A 21,416-nucleotide genomic window follows, 5' to 3' on the forward strand; every position below is an offset into this window, starting at 1 on the left:
TTGTTTTTCTACTTCTAGAGCACAGGCATAGTAAATTTAGCATAATTCCTAGGAGTATTAGTGTTTTGGAAATGATACATAAGCATTGACTTCAACTTATAATTACCAGATGCATTAGCCCCTAACAATAGAGTCAGCCTGTCCTTTGATGCTTTGAAACCAAGCATTGATTTCTTCCTAGCTATGAAAGTCCTAGGTGTCATATACTTCCAGTAGAAGGTTATTTTGTCTGCATAGAAAATCTGCTTATTGTAGTCATCTTCATCAATTATCTTAGCTAGGTCTTCTAGGTAACTTTCTATAGCTTCTACATCAGCACTTGTTTTACTTATCCTTGTGCTTTTCTGTTATAGACATTGATCCTTTTCTTAAACCTTATAAACTGACTTCTGCTAGCTTTAAACCTTTTTTTCTGCAGCATCCTCATCTCTTGGCCATCACAGAATTAAAGAGAGTAAGAGTCCTGCTCTTGATTAGGCTTTGACTTAAGGACACATTGTGGCTGGTGTGATTTTGTACCCACAAAACTAAAACATTATCCTTATCAACAATACTGTTGCACTTTCTTATAATTTATATGTTTACCAGAGTAGCACTTTTAGTTTGCTTCAATAACTTTTCCTTTATATTTACAATGTGGCTAACCATTTGGAACAAAAGACCAAACTTTGCATCTACCATGGCTTTTGACATGCCTTCCTCCTAGGCTTAATCATTTCTAGCTTTTGATTTAAAGTAAGAGATGTGAGACTCTTCTTTTCACTTAAAGACTTAGAGGCCATTAATTGTTGGGTTATTAATTTATCTAATTTTAATATATTTGTGTATCAGCAAATAGGGAGGAGTTGATTGCAGAGGTGAATATATATATAAATTTGAGAAGAAAATTCAGGCTAGAAACAACATTTATAGTCAGTCAGTATTATTTATTCATTCATACATTTACTCATTTATGGTTTCTTTTAGTAATTCCATGGTATTTTTTCATGTATGTATTCATTCAACAACCATGAATCTAGTGAGCAAATTGACTACCACTTTAATATTAATGAAATATTCCAGGATAAATAGGCAACTGTGCTGTGACCTTAAATACCAATAGTTAACTGGTTAAATGAGCATTTGTCTAGGAAATACGGGAATCAAAGAATGGTGTATTGTTATTGATACGGTCTAGCTGTGTTCCCACCCAAATCTCCTCTTAAATTGTAGTCCGAATTGTAATCCCCATGTGTTTGTGGAGGGACCTTGTGGGAGGTGGCTATATGATGGCAGCAGTATCCCATGCTGTTCTGGTGACAGTGAGTTTTTTCTCATGACATCTGATGGTTTTATAAGGGGCTTTCCCCAACTTTGCTTGTCATTTCTCTCTCCTGCCACCATGGGAAGAAAGACGTGTGTGCTCCCTCCTCTGCCACGATTGTAAGTTTCCTGAAGTCTCCCCAGCCATGTGGAGCTGTGAGTCAATTAAAGCCCTTTTCTTTATAAATTAGCCAGTCCCAGGCATTTCTTCATAGCAGTGTGAAAATGAATTAATACATTGGTATTGAGGTAGTTGGGCACTGCTGTTAAAGATACCAAAAAATGTGAAAGCAACTTTGGAACTAGGTAATGGGCAAATGTTGGAACAGTTCAGAGGGCTCAGAAGAAGACAGAAAGATGTAGAAGAGTTTGGAAATTCTGAGAGACTTGAAGATCTCTGAAGACTTGTAGAATGGTTTTGATCAAAATGTTGGTAGTGATATGGACAATGATGTCCAGCCTGAGGTAATCTCAGATGAAGATGAGGAACTTGTTGGGAACTGATGCAAAAGATACACTTGCTATGCTTTAGCAAAAAAACTGGCAGAATTTTGCTTCCCTAAAGATATGTGAAACTTTGAATTTGAGAGAGATGATTTAGGGTATCTGGCAGAAGAAATTTCTAGACAGAAAAGTGTTTAAGAATGCCCAGCATAAAAGTTTAGAAAATTTTCTCTTTGATGATGCAGTAGAAAAGAAAAACTCATTTTCTGGGGAGAAACTTAAGTCTGCTGCAGAAATTTGCATAAGTAACAAGGAGATTAATGTTAATTGCTAAGACAATGGGAAAAATGTCTTCAGGGCATGTCAGAAAACTTCACAGCAGCCCTTCCCATCACAGTCCTGGAACCCTAGATGGAAAAAAAATGGTTCCTTGGACTGGGCCCAGGTCCCCCTGCTCTGTGCAGCTCTGGGACATGGTTCCCTGTGTCCCAGCTGCTTCAGCTCCAGCTATGTCTAAAAGGGGCCAAGGTATAGCTCAGGCCATTGCTTTGGTGGGTGCAGGCATCAAGCCTTGGCAGCTTTCATGTGGTGTTGACCCTGTGGGTGCACAGAGTCAAGAATTGAGGTTTGGGAACCTTCACCTAGATTTCAGAGGATGTATGGCAAGGCCTAGATGTCCAGGCATAAGTTGCCACAGGGGCGGAGCCCTCATGGAAAATATCTGCTAAGGCAGCGCTGAAGGGAAATGTTGGGTTGGAGCACCCAAACAGAATCCCCGATGGGACATTGCCTCGTTGAGCTGTGAGAAGACGGGCACTGTCCTCCAGACTCCAGAATTTAGATCCACTAGCAGCTTGCACCATGCATCTGGAAGAGCCTCAATGCCTGTTCTTGAAAGAAGCTGGGAGGAGTCTGTACCCTGCAAAGCCACAGGGGAAGAGCTTACCAACACCATGGGAGCCCACCTCTTGCATCAGTATGACGTGGATGTGAGACATGGAGTCAAAGAAGATCATTTTGAAACTTTAAGGTTTAATAATTGTTTTATTGAATTTTGAACTTGTATGGGTCCTGTAGCCCCTTGGTTTTGGCCAATTTATCCAATTTGGAATGGCATATTTACCCAATGCCTGTATCCACAATGTTTCTAGAAAGTAACCAACTTGCTTTTGATTTTATAGGCTCATAGGTGGAAGAGTCTTGCCTTCTCTCAGATGAAACTTTGGACTTAGACTTTTGGGTTAATGCTGATATGAGTTAAAATTTGGGGGAACTATTGAGAAGGCATTATTGTGTTTTGTAATGTTAGACAAATGAGATTTGGGAGGCCTCAGGGACAGAATTATATGGTCTGGCTCTGTGTCCACACCCAAATCAGCATGTGTTGGAGGAGGGACCTCCTGAGAGGTGATTAGATTATGGGACAGTTTCTCCATACTGTTCTTGTGATAGTGAATAAGTCCACATGAGATCTGATGGTTTTATAAGGGAATTTCCCTTGCTTTGCTCAGCACTTCTCTCTCCTGCTGCCATGTGAAGAAGAATGTGTTTGCTTTCCCTTCCACCATGATTGTAAGTTTCCTGAGGCCTCCACAGACGTGTAGAAGTGTGAGTTAATTAAACCTCTTTCCTTTATAAATTACCCCATCTTGGATATTTCTTCATAGCAGCATGAAAACAAACTAGTATACTTTTGCTAGGTAGACAATGGCAATAGAAAAAGCATAGCTCTGAGGTAAGAAGCATTGCACATTGCATTACCTAAAAGGCCAATGTGGCGTGAGGTGAGAGTCTGGGAGATAAATTGGAGAATAAGAGACAAATAATTCCCAGTGTACAATGAATACTGTGGCAGTTCCAAAATATATCTGAAGTTTATTTTTATACATCTTATCAAAGTTTGTACAATAAGAAGTAAAGTTTTAATAGAAAACATACAATCTTGCCCTGATAAAATATGTGCTAGAGTTTGGGTCAACCAGAGTTTTGAAAAGTGAGAAATGTCAAGGAAGTCAGACTGACTTTCTGCATATTATGTCTGTTCTTTGCTCATTTTATTACTGATCCATGAATGACACATGTATAATCAGATTTCATGCAGGTAAGCTAAAGGAATTTAACAGAAATTTAGTCCTCTCTCTGCTGCTTAAGAAATAGTTGCAGTATGAATTCAGCCAAAGCAACCAGCTTCATAAAAGTATAATATTCTTCAGAGAAATTTGGCAGAATGTATTATTTATACAGTGTATCATATTATTCTCAATGTCAAAAAATCCCCCCAAAAAGAAAATATGATTGATTGTCAAGAAAAAGAAAATTAAGAGACCAAAATTTGAATGACCTAGTTTGTAAAAACCAAAAAAAGAACTTTAAAGCACTTAGTACTCCTTTGTTCAAGAGAATGTAAGGAAAATTTATAATGAGTAAAAAGGTAAACATTCTCTGAAGAAATATAGATACTCATAACCAAATTTAAGTTCTAGATGTGAAAAAGGCAGTATCTAAAGCAATCCACTAGTTAAGTTTTTGAGCAAAATGAAAATGGGAAGGAAAGAAACATCAAACTTCAAGATGGACCAATAGAAATTATCTATTTTGAAAAACAGAATAAAATTACTGAGAGAAAGAAGTAACTCAGAATTATGTTTGACAGTAATTAAAAGTTCAAACATGTGTAATTATAGTCATTATGGAAGGAAGAGAGTACTTCAAAGAATGGGAGTATAATATCTGCTTGTGGAAAATAAACATATTTACATAAATGTGGAATTTCAAGAGCTCACAGAACAAGATGGAATATAAATAAACAAACAAAAAACTCACATAGGTATGTTACAGCTGAAACCAGTGAACGAGTTGACATAAATAAGAGGAAAAATGACATACTGCAAGTAAGAAAACTTGGTTGAGTATTCAGAAACTATGAACAGTGGAAAACTAGTTTTTAATTGCTGAGAACAGATGTCAACCTGGCATTCTATATCAAGCAAAAATATAGAGTATTAAAAGAATGAAATCTGTATAAAGACTTTTTTGATGAAATAACATTAATGGGTTCTTTTACCAAAGAACATGCACTTTAAAAAATGCTAAATGTCACTTTTTAAAACTTATTATGGCAGCTAATTTGTGTTGCTATGGTATAAAAAAATGAGAATTATTTTTTAAGATAGAAGAAAGGACATTGTATATATGAATATGAATAAAATAGGAAGCATTTTATTTTCACTCTCAAGTTTTAAAAAACTCATGGCTCTAAGACAAAATAATAACACTGTGTTCTGGGTTCATAATTTATGTGAATGTTACACATATGCTAATGAAAATATTAAAGACAGTTTAAAGTTGCAAGATTTCCTCATTAAGAGAAGTGGCAAAATATTTAAATCAGCTCTCTGATATTTAGTGTATATACTGTAATTCTTATATAAATTAGTTGTTTTTTGTTTGTTTGTTTGAGATGGGATCTCACTCTGTCATCCAGGCTGGAGTGTAGTGGCTTGATCTTGGCTTACTGCAACCTCCACTTCCCGGGTTCAAGTGATTCTCCTGGCTCAGCCTCCCAAGTAGATGGGATTACAGCTGTGCACACCATCACCTCCAGCTAATTTCTGTATTTTTAGTAGAGACAGGGTTTCACCATGTTGGCCAGACTGGTCTCAAACTCTTGACCTCAAATGATCTGCCCACTTCAGCCTCCTAAAGTGCTGGGATTACAGGTGTGAGCCACTGTGTTCAGCCTCAAATTAGTTTTTTTAAAAAATTTTCTGGAAATTCCTCACATTCAGGAAGAATTTTGTATGCAGTAGAAAAACCAAATTAAATACAATGAGAACTACCAAAATTATGGATAAAACCTAAAGAGATAAAATACCAATATGTGATTATTTTGGTGGAGATAGTGTCTTTTTACTGCTATTTCATTAATGTTCACATATATAATATTTTCATTAATGGAATCTCCTGATTGCTTTAGTATTATGGTTTATTGTTGTTTACTATGGTTCATCTTATGGGTTTATTAACAATAAAATTATGTCTTATTTTTCTATTGATTTGTTCATCATCTTTGTCATTTATTAAATAGATAACTGTATCTTTATTTTCTCTTTCTATTCTCCATAAACACTGGAAAAATATTTTATTTTGAGAAAGATCTGTGATTATTTCATTTTTAATACACCTAGTCTAGTTATTCTCCACACAATTTGTCTAGCATCTGCCTAAGAGTGATGGTATATTAACAGGGTCTCATTCCAGATGGTTATACTAAGTATTACTGAATACTGAAGCTTAATACTGAATACTGAATCTTCATTTTCTATGCCAGTAGAACTAAATTTTGTTGCCAATATTGGACTACCAAGTATGAGAGATCTTCAATTTAATATCTAGATCACAGGTCATAATATAAATGTAATTTTCTACAATAAATTGCCCTCCTCATCTCTACCTCTGTGAGCATCTGTTGCCTTGAAGGAATTATATTAAGCGTTAGCTTGGATTTTCAGTTCAGGTTTGCTGTGTACAATTTGCACTGCTCTGAACAGCTGGCTATCACTTTTGCTTTCCCATTTCATTCACAGTTGAAATGATTTACCACCCGTGGATGCATCCTGTTTCTTCTGTGTTCATTTGTTGGGTTAATTAACTTTTACTCTTTCTAGTTTTTTAATACAAGTCTTAATAGTTAATTCAACTATAAACATCTAAAGAGTGTGTACTGTTTTACTAAAAACAACTGTGTTGAGAAGTCTGCAATTAAATGTGTGAATTTTTCAAAACAGCAAACTATTTTCTCCAGAAAACAAAAATCATATCAAAGCTTAAATTATTTCATAGATGATTTGGTTTTGATTACAGAACATCTAAACTATAAATAAACTACCATTTTTGGTCAGAAAACAGTCTTCTGTTTCTTCATAATTTTCCTTTTCCCCACAAAAATTCCTGGTTTCATAACGCATATGCAATCAGGAAGCTCAAATTTATTTCCAACATACTTCCAGGTTGTGACAATTTTCCTGGTGATCATGTATTCAATCTGCAGCTGCAAATCTGTTTCCTCCAGGTTCCCTTGCCACTTGGTTTCTAAATCCTCAGTTGACATGGTTCTTGCTTTTAAAACACCCTAAAAATTCTAAAATAGTAGATTGAAGATGTTCACAAATAAAAATTACTTTGTACTTTAATTACAGTAGCTTTCACCTAAGTAGTATGGTTATAAAAATTGTACCTTGTGATCAAATTGATTCATATCAGTTAGTTAGTTTAATTAATACTGCATGGAGCAGCATTACAGGGTGACACGTGCTATGGGTCAACATTTGTATGCCATGACCAAGTTCTCTTGGTCCCAACTGCACCTCAAGTTGTTCTGTCTGCAACCAGTGTTAAGCAGGCTTTGATTATTCTTATTTAGGTGCAACTGGACAGCCTCCTGACCCAAATTTTGCTATGTATCTTCCATTTCCTCCTCTGGAAAATCTCTGATTCATGAAGGATGACAGCTGTGGCACATGGCAGTCACAAATACACACCCAGAAAAGGTAGGAGAGGCAATATTTCACAGCACACCTTGACTAATTGGGGATGGCATCTTGTAGATAAATACTTCCTACTTTTATCCAGGAGGCAGAAGATTCCAGAAGAGCATTCGTGTATTTTTTAATCTTTGAGTTGTATATATGGCCCTATGTTCAAATTTTGACATTTAAGCTTTCTGAAGTCAGAGGGAAGCCATGGTGCATCTACTGATGTTCTGACTCAAACTCTTCTGGCATCAGACTTATACTAGAAGCAAGTATACCTTACCAAATGAAAACCTCCCATTTATGCCTAATAATGGTTTTCACAGGTTACTCTGCAAATCCATTTTTTATGTCTCTCTTGGGAGTTTAAGGCTTAAGCATTTAGGATGTGACTTTCAGGAATGTGGATTTTTTGAGCACAAAGCTTAATATGCTCTCTCTGCTCATCTTTGGTTAGAGGAGACCACTCAGAAATATTTTCATTCCCAAAACACTGTTGACCTATTTCCTTTCCCTGAATTCCAAGTTTTGAAGCCAGTGGCAAAACTCCAAGATTCTACTACTCGAAAAAGAACTTATGAATGTATTTTATTTAGAGATTTTTAAATCTCTAGAAAGTTAATGGGAAGATTAAGAACTGCCTTGAATCTTAGGTCTCTCCTTAAAAATATAGCCCATTTTCTTTAATCTTTTTGCATAAAACCATAAAATGAAGTCTCTAGGAGTCTATGAGCAAACTTACCAATCAGCCTTAGCAGTGGTCACCTTGGTAATGCTTCTTATATTGATTTTCTTCTTACCTCAGTCAACTCCTTTGGCTTCTTCTTGCTTTCAGAGATCATTTCCTAAGTCATCACTGGCCAAAGGTTTTGATTTAGGCTCTGCTTTTTGAGGATACTGAGATTAAGAGAGAGTTAATGCCTTTAATATGCATTTATTTTAGGTTTTCCTTTTCTTTTATGAGACTTGATGATTCAAATTCTCTTTATAAATAAAAATGATATGATTATATCCTAAATAATCTGAGGTGAAATAATGAAAAACTCTATGCTTTCTACAAATAGGACATGTGGTAGGCATATCTCTGGATATAGAATTCTATTATAGCCCAAATCCCATAATGTAAAAAGTTTTCATGGACATAAAAAAGGCATAACCTCAAAATTATAACCTATTGACAGTGAAACCTGAAGGTAATATTATCTAGCCAATATAATATCAACAACCTTCTTATGAAACACTTGAAGAACCTGCTTAAGAAACACTAGAAACATATGTTTTCTACTGTGAATACATGAATCTCAACTCTCAAGTCCCACATTTTATATATTCTTTTTTGATTAATGGAGCGATTCTCCCTCCTCAGCCCCCAGAGTAGCTGGGATTAGAAGTGCGCACACCACCATGCCCAGCTAATTTTTGTATTTTTAGTAGAGACGGGGTTTCACCATGTTGGCCAAGCTGGGTCCGAACTCCTGACTTCAGGTGATCCGCCCGCCTCAGCCTCCCAAAGTTTTCAGATTACAGATGTGAGCCATGACACCCGGCCTTTTCTGACATATTTTAAAGGACCTATTATAAATCAACATAGACTAGTAGCATGGTACATGGCAGAAATGAAATTAATTCCATAGTTTATTTCTATATGCTATTCCTACTACTAATAATGATAAAATACCAACTAGAAAATTCAATTGCAATAATAATAATATATTTTATAAGAATAAACAAAAATTAGACAAATGACAATCTATGCCTTGTAGGCCCACATGCCTAGACTCGATATTGCACATAGATTTTATCATAGTCTCTGTGTCTACTGTAAACTTTGGTGAATTTTCACTGAGACTAAATTTTTTGGCATCCAAAATTAGAATTAAAAAAATACCTTAAGAAATTTATGTGGTTGCTATTACAAAAATCCTCTCATGCTGAATAAACTGATCTTAGAAAACATACATTGTGTGTTATGCTGATTACCTTAAATAATTAATATAAACTGGATAGTGATGGAGAAGAAATAAGAATTATTGCTCAGAAAAAAAAAGAATTAATTGCAAAATTCTGTCTTGGGGAACTAGATTTATAATAATTTTGTTACAACTAAGAGAAATGATATGGGAAGTAGAAACATTATTGTTTTGGTGTATGTTTTTACAATGTTTAGCTCAAAGATTAGGTAAGTGCATTATGATATCTTCTGCTACAGCCAGCTACCCATTTGTGCATCCATTATCCATCCATCCAGTTTCACTGGACATTGAACACTTATTAAAATAATATACTGTGCATTAAATGTGAATTTTTTTATTTCAAGCATTCCTTTTATAATTTTGTATTATTTTACTTGTATAGAAATACAGTCCAAATATAAGGAATGCAGAAGGTCCAGGCTACATGGGAAAGCTCCCTCTAGTGAGCAGAAGTAATCAATTCATATTAACATACATGATAAAAATGCAGAATATTTTTCAAAAATATTTTCTGCTAAATACTATACTATATAAGCAAACATCAGTTTCTTCAAAATAATGATGGTATTTATAGTTTCTAGAAAATGGAGTTTTTAAGATTTATTATAACCAGTTTTGTAATTTGAAACACAGATCGATTCATACAGCAGTCCTCAAAAATATTTGAATTGTTTGATTCTAGTATTTTAAGAAGAATACTTGTGTCATGTAATAAATTATCTGCATTCTAAAGGAGTCTTTAGAAGAACTAGAAAACTAGGTTTGACTATGCCTGCTGGGTTTTTTTTTTTTTTTTTTTTTTTTTTGAGGCGGAGTTTCGCTCTTGTTACCCAGGCTGGAGTGCAATGGCGCGATCTCGGCTCACCGCAACCTCTGCCTCCTGGGTTCAGGCAATTCTTCTGCCTCAGCCTCCTGGCTTGCTGTTAAAATTAAAGAAAATATTTTTTGCACTTGAATTTTCCTGGCTTAGGCATAGTGGCAATATATTTATGCATTTTTTGGTGAGTTAATGCTTTTGAGCCAATTTTTCCTATACTCTCTTTATAATTATTTTTGCCCCCTTATTATAGAAAGCCTTGTAATAAGGAGAAAAGCACATGTTATGTTACCTGAGCAAAGTGAATTACATTTTTAACTCAACATATCCTCCATAGTTAAAACCCCGTTGGCTATCAACCTTTGTCACCTTTGTATCCACCAATTGTAGACCTTGATAGAGGGGTTTAATCTTCCACATAGTATAGTTTTATTGTACATTTTTGTTGCTTTCTTGGTGGCCAGTACCTTGGTGGCTCTTATTAGTGAATCCTACCTCCTGATAGAAGAAGGTGTAATATATTCCTTTCCTTTGCCCACAAACAGCCAAACTTGGTAGCACTATTTAGACAGATCCACTCAATACTTATATTCCTAATACAAGTCACTTTACCTTATAAAAATTAGGTATAATCTATTTTGCTGAAAGGTTGAATAATCTTATGTGTCCAAAAGAAAAAAAATATATAGCAAATATATTTCATCTGTGTATTAAAATCTAGGGAAATATCCATGTATCAGAATATAATGCATATACACACATTGGGATATGAACAAATACTTTTATATATATTGCTGGATAAAGCTTAGTGACATTAAATGAGCCATTCAGTGAATGTTTGATATTTAATGCAAATATTCATCATAGCTTCATTGATTCATTCTCATAGCTTTCTACATTTTTGGGCTTAGAAGAAATTTAATTTTCCTTCTTATTTCATTCTTCTTTGTGTAAACGTGTGTGTAGGTGGGTGTACACACTGGAAGACATGGATATAAGAATATGAATTTGAGAAACCAGTTAGGTATTTATAACAATATAAGCTAACTACAATAGCTGATTTTTTGCTATTATCATATTTTATCAAATTAATATTGCTCTATGTCAATGTTTTTAAATATAGTATTTCTCTCCAAATGTTTAAAATAATAATTTTATAAAACATTAAGTCCTTAAGTAACTTAAAAGTTAGTATGTAACAACTCATTCTTAATCGCTCTCTCTCTCCATATATATATATATATATATATATATATACACACACACACACACATATATACATATATATTTGTATGTATATATTTGGAGTATATATGCATATATATATTTGGAGTATTCAGTTTCAGAATTAAGACTTTAAGAACATTTCTAAAATAACTCCAGAACCAAAGATAACCTTTCATTTTACCTAAACAGAATAATATCATTTATAATTTTAAGTTTTTAAATTGATTATATGATCATGATCTTTTTTTTTACCCTAATTATAGCAAATATTGTATTTAAATCTGGAATATTTTAACCAAATAAAATATGAAAGATATATCCATTGCCACTACTTCAAACATTATGAATAACTTTAAAATACAACTTTCATTAAACTAGTCTCCATACTCTTTTTTATAATTTTTAATAGTTTTCTTCCTAGAAAACCTTTAAATTAACATCTTGATGAACTTAAGTTATCTCAGTTACATTTATTTTTCATAATTGGTGATACTCCTGGTGTTAAAACATGAAGAGGTTAAGGAGAGAGAATTCTGGCAGAATCATAGTAAAAAAAATGCTTGAAAGATTGCATTTTGACAAATCAATAAGCTTTTTATATCACATAATTACATTTTCATTTGTCCTCTTCAGGTTGGTTATTAACACAGCAGTAGACTGGCTGTCTGCTGTCTAAGCCAAGGTTAAGGAACATGTTTACAATATAATATTTCTGTTGCCTCAGTACAAAATAAGCTCTATTCTTATTTCTTGACATATTCTTGTTGCCTTTAAAGCATTAATCTCTGGTACTTATTAAGTGACAAAAGAAGCAAAGAAGCAAATAGTATTTATATACTACACCAGTTTATATATATAAACTGGTGTAGAAGTTTGAACTCTTAGAAGCTCTATAACTATAAATATATATATATATGACTCTATAAATATATATATTTATAGTTATAGAGCTTCTAAGTGTTCAAACTTCTACACCAGTTTATTGTCTTTTCTTTCAAGATTGTCTGTGTCTATGTTTTTCTAGATAACCGTTGTTTCACATTCAAATTTAGATGTGGAAATATTAAGGGTTATAGCATAGTTACTACAAACTTCTACAGAATTTTAAAGAATTATTTACTAACTACCTGGAAACCACAACTATACTTTCAATACAAATTAAATCATCACATATAAAGTAAACATGACTAAGGTGAACAAAATTAATTTTGTTACTTTTTATTTATTAATTAATAAATTCTAATGAGGGTAAATGAATGGTAACTAGTTAATAAAATTGTTAGATGTATCAACAAATATATTAAATATATATAATTAATAATGATTAAAAGATTAAGTAAATATCTAACTGTAACCAAATCAGAAAGAAATTTTAGATTCATGAAGCAAGTGGATTGATGTTTTACATTACAAAAGAGAAGTATATTATTCACAGTGATTTTACTCTATTTTTTTTTTTTTACAATGAGAAGCGTTAGATCAATGGAAACAAAAAATTACAATCTTATTCTACTAGGTATTGTAGAACACTCAAAATATTACTTAATTGAAATTCAGTAAATAGCTATGAAAGATCTCTAAATAATGTCCTCAATAGTTTTATAACTGATTTTTTAAAAAAGCATGTTTATGAAAGTTTCTTAAGAGTTACATTTTGCCAAGCGTGATAGCAAAAAGGCTAAAATGTTAAAAGACTCTCAGCATTTTTAGAGTCTGAGGTGGGAGGATGGCTTGAGTTGAGGAGTTCAAGATCAGCCTGGGCAACATAGTGAGACACTATCCCTACAAAGAAAAAAAAAATAGCATGGTTGCATACACCTGTGATCCCAGCTACACAGAAGGCTGAGGTGAGAGGATCACTAGAGACCAGGAAGATCAGGCTGCAGTCAGCTAGAAAGGCACCTCTGCACTCTAGCCTTGGGAGACAGAATGAGACCCTGTCTCAAAAAAGAAAGAAAAGGTTAGATTTTTCACCTGTCACCAAAGATACTTCATTGTTTTTAAATATAAACATATGTATGTATTTCTGGACTTGACTTTCTGCTTCACTGTTGAGGTTATACTATTTAAATCATAAATTGATAACATAAATGCTTTGAACAAAAGCATCTATGTCATGAAATAAGTCATAGAGAATAATTTTTTCTACAGTTACTAAGAAAAATAATTTTTAAGCACTATTTTTTCATCTAGATTGGAAAATACCTTTGGTTCTTTTTTAACTTATAATGATACAGTCTTTATGTTTTATAAATTCATTTGAATCACAAATTACAGTTGAAATATTTTTTTCAGAAACATAATTGTTAACCTTATGTTTTAATTGAAATATGAGAATATGATAGGCTTCATGGTGGCCCCCAAAAAGATATGTCTACAGTGTGAATATTAATTTTTATGGCAAAGTATGTGATTAATTGAACGAAGGAGCTGGTCCTGGATTATCCAGGTGGGCTCTAAATTCAATTACAAGTGTTCTCAAAGAATGAGATAGAGAATTATTAAACAGACATAGAAGAGGAGAGAGCAAGGTGAAGAAGATAGCCAAGATTTTACTGATGCAGGCACAAAATAAGGAATGAGAACAGGCACCAGAGATTCAGGAGGGGTTGCAGCCCCATCTGTACCTTGCTTCAGACTTGTGGCCTTCAGATTGTGAAAAAAATAAATTTCTGTTGTTTTCAGTGCCAAGCATGTGGTAATTTGTTATAGCAGCCCTAAAAAACGAATAGACTAAACTAGCATTTTAGCTAGTGATAATATTGAAATTAAATAATGATGTGGTTTATAAAATCTATACACTGAAACAATCACAGTATACAAGATCAATGGTAGTGTACTTAGTATGCATTATAGTCTATTCTACTTAGAAAATGATGAAAGTTATTACTTGTAGAAGTTGAATCATTCTGCATATAAATTTTTTAAAACTTTAGTATACGTTTTTAAGCTATAATTAATGTCTTGAATATAGGACTAACCTGATATTTTGCCTCACTGTTGAGATGTGAAAAAGACTTTAAAAGCATTTGAGAAATGATAAACACGAATGAGACTAATTTTAATAATGGGGCATTTTACTCAATAATATGAATTTTATGTTGTAGTTGAGATGTCTCAAATGGTTGCAGTACATATTTCCTACTCATTTTAATCAGTAACCACATACTTTTGATAGTTTTTCAAGAACTTAAAACAAAAGGTACTATTTATAACTTTATTGAGCCTTCCTTTCTGTTTCTTTAATAATCTGAAATATATTCAAGATCATTTGTGGTTAATAGAGTGCTTTTAATTTTCACATGGTTCATACTATTCATAATATTTGTTCCAACATCCACAATGGGGTTCTGAGGTTGGGCAAGGTTTACATTTTAAGAATGAGGAAAGATTCACTCACTTTTATATAAGGCTGTAGAATAGATTTAACATGACTCAGTGAGATAGGTCAATCTTACTTGATATTCATTTGTCCTTGAGCCCTTTCAGTCCATTTGTCAGTCTCCTCTCAATGGAAAAAAGTGCCATTCATCTTTAATCAGTTGATATTACTTCTCTCACTGATAATCATCTAGAACGTTGTCTAACTACATGTGTTGCTATGGTGACCTTCTTGTATTCATCGAAATTTTTTGATCTTTCAAAACATGAGCAATAAAAAAGTACTAGCATTTTCCATGGGCTTGCTCCCACTTCATTTTTTCTTTGGACAACATGAGATAGGATAAGTAAATTGCAGGATTTAATAATGTATATAGTACATTATGTCCTGTGATTGCTCTGCGAATGAAGGAAATTTCAAAGCACAAATGGTTGCTTGTTTTGTGACAAGTTACGGCAGGCAGACAGCACATAGATTCCAGTACTGCAGCTTATTACACCCAGCAATAAATCAAAAAATAATAGTTTTTGTTACTTTTACAACCCCTCTAAGAGGGTTTTTTAGATTCACCTTGACTTCATAATATTGTTATTAACTTTTCAAATGTGCCAAGATAACAGGAAGCACAGTCCATTATATTTTTAAGCCTTCAAGTCATTTTTATCTTCTGCTTGGGTGTTCATAACATTTAGTCATGTATTAATCAAATTATTCATTTTTAAACATTCATGGACTGTTTTGAAACCTTATTCTAGAAAAACTTAAAGAAACAAAAGAGTAGAAGCAAATAGCCCTTGTCATGATTAAGATAAATGTGAAGACCTAAAATATGCCAGCATAACTAAGAGGATATTAACATTAAGAGCATTATGTAGAATGTAAAAAAAAACTACAAAATATTATTATATCACTGTATCAATAAACTGTAGAATTTCAGAAGAAGAAAATATCTATCTAAGCTGTCATAGATACAGTTGTCCTCATGCAAATGTTCTGAGCACGGTTTCCTTTCTGTCTGAAGATTACTTTAAAGTGTTCTTAATTCTACAGTATCCTCACGACTCTTCTCCCTCTTCTTATTTATTGGCTCAAATGGGAAATGGAATTTACCAAATAAGAACTCCATCAGTTTCCTAATACAAAAATTTAAAATTTTCTCTAGTATGCAGTAACTTTCTAACCACCTTCTGCTCTTTACTGACTGGCACCATAGTTCAAGGTTTTTTAAACTTTGGTGCTCATCAGAATTGTTACCAAAACGCTAGGTCTATTCTAGGTCCTGCTGTTCACCACACAGAAAGGCAATCACTGAGACAATGAGTATTGCCAAGGAAGATGGCTTCAAGGAGGAACTGCAGCAGAAGAGGTGGGGAATCGTCACAAATTTATCTCCCAGACTAAAATTAGGGATTTAAATATCTGGAAAGAAATACAACTATGTGTGAGAAAACATGAACTAGGGAGGGGTAAGGAAGGAATCATGAGGGATGAGGGGTCTGGCATCTTGTCTGGATGAGGTGATCAGGTGAGTTTAAGTTCTTTGACACATTTTTGAGGCCAGAGGAACATTTCCTAAGGAAGGAGCTCAATTAAAAAAAATATGTTTCAAGCTTTAAGACCAGAATGATAAATTTCTATGTTTATCCAAAAAATCTGCCTGTGAGACTATTGAGTCAGTTTCAGAATCACCTTTAGGACCTGTTAAAACACAAATTGCTTGTGCCTAGTTCTGGTATGAAACTCTCACATTTGCATGTCTATCAAGTTCCTCTAACATTTTTTGGTTATAGAGAGATGATGTATTAATTTTTAAACTATGCAATTATTTTTATATATTTTATATATAATATAAAATATGAAGATATCTTGTTCATTGATATTTGTGGATCCATAAGGAACTTTTTTATTAATAAAACAAGATATAATATTGTAAAGTTACTTTAATTGGTAAAAATTTGAAATTATCTTCTGGTAAAATAATAAAATATTTTTTACAATGTGAGTGTATTGTTAATATTTTCAAGAAATAACACTTTCTTTCTTTTCACACTGTTGTCCTAGCTTTCTTGCTTATAATTTATTGTCTAGAATAGTACATTAGTCTAATTATAAAATATACATGCCTCTTTTCTCTGGCATTCATCCTGAAACTGTGAGCAGAATTCTCTAAAATTATCTGAAAATACCATAATGAATGTTATTTTTTTAAATAAATATTTGTGGTATCTTCAATGTCACCAAAATAAAATCCCAAATTATTCAAAGGGAATTCTAGCTTCCATTATAATGGCTTCCTTAGACTTGCAGTGAGAACTAATAACATCTCCTTTTGAATTTCTATATCTCTTTGCTGAGAAATCTAATTCAACATTTTTATTCATTCTGCTAGAATTGGTGTTTACTTATCATATTGATCATACTGTGAGCTTCTTGAAGCCCAAATAATATGTCATATTCAGGTCTTTATTCTAGGAATGTAATACAGCTACCACATTATAGGGTACCATTGCTGAGTTAATGAGCCAATCAATGAATGAACAGTAAAATAAAATTTAGAAAATACCATAGAGAAGAAATTTAGGAGGCGAACAATAAAAACTTGTAGAACCTTGCATCTTTTTCCAGTATTGGTGAGAAAAGAGACTTTCAGGTGATTGTATTGTTCTAATTATAGAAACAACATCAAAAATTAAACAAGTTAAATTTATACATTAAAATAGCTATCAGAAAGTCTATATTTTATCACACGTTAACTATAACTACACACATTTATTTTACTTGATTTTTTTTTTTTACAACTTTTTATTTCTTGAGATGGAGCCTCACTCTGTTGCCAGGCTGGAGCGCAGTGGTGCCATCTAGGCTCACTGCAATCTCTTCTTCCGGGTTCAAATGCTTCTCTTGCCTCAGCCTCCTGAGTGGCTGGGATTACAGGCATGCACCACCACACCCAGCTAATTTTTGTATTTTTAGTAGAGACATGTATTCACCGCGTTGGCCAGAATGGTCTCTATCTCCTGACATCATGATCCTCCCCCTTAGTCTCCCAAAGTGCTAGGATTACAAACATGAGCCACTGTGTCCAGCCACAACATTTTATACTTAGATAAAGGGACTATTCTAAAAACAATTACCTTTAGTTTCCTTGGAAATTTATTACCAAAATCAAGTACTAATTTTTATTCACAGTACTTTCCTTTATTGATGAATATTTTCTGTATGTGACATTTATGACCTTTCCTAAAAGCAGTGGAGGTTGACTTGTGCTCAATTTAATGACAGTGACCTCAGAATTCTTTATGAGACCAGGGAGGTTGTATATTTCTTATAAATTATTTGCTTCTCAGTGTGGGGGATGCAAGGAGGTCTTCCTATTAAACTACCCTACATGTGTATTTGTAAAGATTTAACCTAGTCCCTTCTGCTCATTTTATGTCTAACTCCTTGCAGTGAGTATCCATTTCACAGAATTTTTTAAAGTATATATTTTGTTTTTTAAAAAACTAATATTTGTAAGCAGTATGATCTGTAGAATATATTTGATACCTATTGTCTTCTCTGTGGGGAATATTGGACTCATTTCTGTTCTCAATATTAGTTTAGAAGAGTATAAAGATTTAATTGAATTTATTTTTAAAATAAAAATGTATGAATATGTTTGAAGAAAAAGACTTGTCATGTATGGAAATTTTAAAATAATTGTATTTTGTACTCATTTATATTTACATGCCAGAGGTTTTTTAATTACATGTCTTACAAGTAGAAAATAGAGACTGTCATGTTTTTAAATAAAGTCATCCAATAATAAAGTGTTTTTCATAGCTATTAACTTAACTATGAAATAAATTCATAAAAAGTACAAAAACATAAGAAAACATAATTTTCTTGTTTTCTGTGTCTTTGTTCAGCAGACTCCCATGTAAAAAGTATATGCATTAAATATTGTTACATATAAGATCTTTGTACGATAAATAATCATCACATTAAAGGGTCTAATATTTAATAAAACACTAAAATGTTATGCCTTTATCTAATTAAAACAAATATTTATTGAACATATTATATGTTCAAGACACTTTGCTAGATGTCAGAACTGAAAAGTGACCCAAACAGAGATACTACTCTCAAAAACGGCATAGTCAAATAAAGAAAATATCTATGTGGAGGAGACACTAACTGAAGAAAGAAACAGTTTGCACTGACAAAGTTTAACAGGTTAAAAGTCAGTTTGAAATAAATATTCCAATTTTTATTATTTTCTCAGTTTTTTGGAAGATGATTCTGCAAATCATTTATGCTGAGACAATACAGAGTAACTCATAAGCTACTTTCCTTTTCCTTTTGTCAGAATACGTAAGAAATATATTAGCCTTTATAGATCTTTGATTGTTCAAGTTGATTTTACATTTATTTGCACCCAATCATCAAACTTTAGTTCTGACCTTAATCTCATTTTTGTCTAGTTCAAAACAAAATAACCATCTATGATCACAAAGTTTATTCTTAGAATTCTCAGTATTCTGGGAATTCAGGATTGTATTAGAAGGAAAATTAAAAATCAAACATAATAAAAGCATAAAATATGTTATATAATAGTTGTATTATATTTTAATTGCCTAAGAGTGTAACTACCCAATGGGTTTATGTTGGCTGCTGCCTAGACAGAGCTGATTTATCAAGACAGGAGAACTGCAAGAGAGAAAGAGTAATTCATGCAGAGCCAGCTGTTCGAGAGACCAGAGTTTTCTTACTCAAATCAGTCTTGGTGAACATTCAGGGATGTGAGTTTTTAAGGATAGTTTGGCAGGTAGGTGTTTGGTAAGTGGGGAGTGATTATTGGTCAGGTTGGAGATCAAATTATTGGGGGTCAAAGTAAGTTTTTCTTGCTGTCTTCTGTTCCTGGGTGGGATCACAGAACTGGTTGAGCCAGACTACTGGTCTGGGTCATGTCAGCTGACGCATCAAGTGCAGAAGTCTGCAAAATATCTGAAGCATTGATCTTAGGGTATAGAATAGTGATGTTATTCCCAGGAGCAATTTGGGGAGGTTTAGGCATGGCCCCAAATACCTAATTTATAGTTAGCTAATATGTTAGTCCTACAAAGGCAGACTGGTCCGCAGGGAAGAAAGGGTTTTGTTTTTTTGTTTTTGTTTTTTTTCCAGGAAAGGCCTATTATCAATTTTGTTTCAGAGTTAAAATATAAACTAAATCATTTCCCAAGGTTAGTTTGGCTGACACCCAGGAATGAAGAAGAACAGCTACACCCAGGAATAAGAAAGGACAGCTTAGAAGCAACATGTCTGATGTCTTACACTGTCATAATTTCCTCAGTTATAACTTTTGCAAAGCAGTCTCAAGAGTATTAATAGAAGTGTTACAGCTAGATAGGTAAATAAGCATAGAGAGATTACAGACATATATGAATAAGTGAAGATTACATGCATTTTCATATTTCTTGATAGTTGTCTCAATAAATATTTTGACTCTATTTTTTAAGATTCTCATTAAACTGAAATATATCTTTGTAAATTACATGTTCAAAAAAGACTCTTCAACTTAAAAAGTTAATATTTAATGTTACTTATATTTCCACTCTTGTAGTTTCCATACAAACAAAATTCTCCTCATATTGATGCTCATTAATTCATATATGAATTAATAAAATAAGAACCTAATAATTAACTAAAGTTATTTTTGCATCTAAACAGTATTATTTCATATAGGGGTCATATGAAATGAAACAACTTTTATTAAATGATTGAAATTCACTTTAACTTTCTTCAAAACCAATTCTGTAGGTTAGGAATGTAAGTTATGGACATTTAACTTATATTATGCTTTTAATTGGGGAAAAATCATCTGCACCTTAACGAATTATGACTCTATTCTCAATTTTATATCGATGGCAATATGTACTTCTACAGATCAAAGTGATTCTGTATTTGTTTTCAATGTTCATTTCAGCAGAATAAGGTTAGTAAAAAAAAGTCATGTTAATAAGGCCAAATTGATTATCTGGATTGATATTTCTAGTGAAAATATCCTTCAGTAAAACTCTGTTTCTAGATAAGATGGAGTAGCAGAAAGATTAGTCATCATTCCACTGAAACACTACAAACCAGTGTTTGTAAGTGTGTATCAATGGTTTTCAAAAATATGACATTAGACAAATAAAAGTTTGTGTTCCATGAAAGAATAAAATAATATATATATGTATGTATTTATCTAGATATATATATAGATATGTATACACCCATAATTGTTTCAATATACTGAGAGGCAATAGTCACCAGATTGTAGTGTAAATATGGGAAGCAAGTCAGAGCACAAAGTCTCTGAGTAAAGTAGAAGGATCTAGAGGTCTAGGAAGGCCGAAAGAGCTAGAGTTTGGAGCGCAAATGACTGGAGAAGAGAGAGCTGCATAAAGACAACTCAGGTTATCTGCAGGGAGTTCTGGGTGACTATCCCAGAGCTTCCCTTGCACTTGGTGCTCTTTCGTTGACTCTCTATATGCAATTTATTTTCCTTGTCTTAATGTAATGTCTAGGAACTGTAGTACAGTGATGAATGAAAGTGTGAAAAGTTGATTTGTAAGTCTCAGAAAAGAGTTTTCATTATGAACTATGATGTTAGGCATTTCATAAATGCCCTTATTAGGTAGATGAGGTCGAAAAAACAATCTACTATTTATAATCTGTCGAGAATGTTTTTATTTTAACAAAAGAGTGTTGAATTTTCT

Source organism: Aotus nancymaae, unplaced genomic scaffold (genome assembly GCF_030222135.1).
Source record: "Aotus nancymaae isolate 86718 unplaced genomic scaffold, 86718_ANA_hifiasm-v0.15.2.pri h1tg000088l, whole genome shotgun sequence".
Classification (NCBI taxonomy): Eukaryota; Metazoa; Chordata; class Mammalia; order Primates; family Aotidae; genus Aotus; species Aotus nancymaae.